This window comes from Varroa jacobsoni, unplaced genomic scaffold, assembly GCF_002532875.2.
Source record: "Varroa jacobsoni isolate VJ856 unplaced genomic scaffold, vjacob_1.0 scaffold_1351, whole genome shotgun sequence".
In the NCBI taxonomy this organism is placed as follows: Eukaryota; Metazoa; Arthropoda; class Arachnida; order Mesostigmata; family Varroidae; genus Varroa; species Varroa jacobsoni.
The window spans coordinates 134,681-135,334 of record NW_019214253.1 but is presented as its reverse complement, the minus strand read 5'-3'; positions in this window follow the sequence as shown (position 1 = coordinate 135,334).

Genomic DNA, 654 nt, shown 5'->3' with positions numbered 1-654 from the left:
AAAAAGGTCCGAATATATATACTTTTTATTGTAAACATATGGAATGTTGAATAACACTTATAAAGACGAATTTTACCATATGTATGACATATTTTTCATTTACTAATTACCTACACCTTGATATAAACCTTATATAATGTAAAGGTATCAAGGGAATGAAGTATGTGACTTCTTGCGTTCGTATCCCGCCGCCGTAGCACGATTCTCACTGTCAAAGAACTTGAATTCTGCTTTGGCGAGGATGTAGGAGTTTTTTTTAACAGCATAAAATTTACCGTACTAGACAAATCTCAATTATGTCACCACGCTTACTAGAGCGTTGTGTTATATCAATTCTTAAAATCTGTTTCGGAAAAAAGATGGGACATGTTTGAAGTGAATCATTATTACATTTGCCAACATCTGCTCGACAAGTATACACAGTAGAACGGTCCGGCGAAAACGTTTTAGAGGGCAGCAACAGCAGAAATGGTCTGCTTGGCCTAAATAATATCTGAATTTCGCACGCAACTTCATCAACCCGGCAGCGATCTGCTGTCTGAAACTATGATGATCTCTGAGAGACGCTGTCCATATTTCTCTGAGAAACGTCATGTCATGGTAACTAAATAGCTATTTCTGCATCTATAAAACTGAAATGAATAGCAAACTATA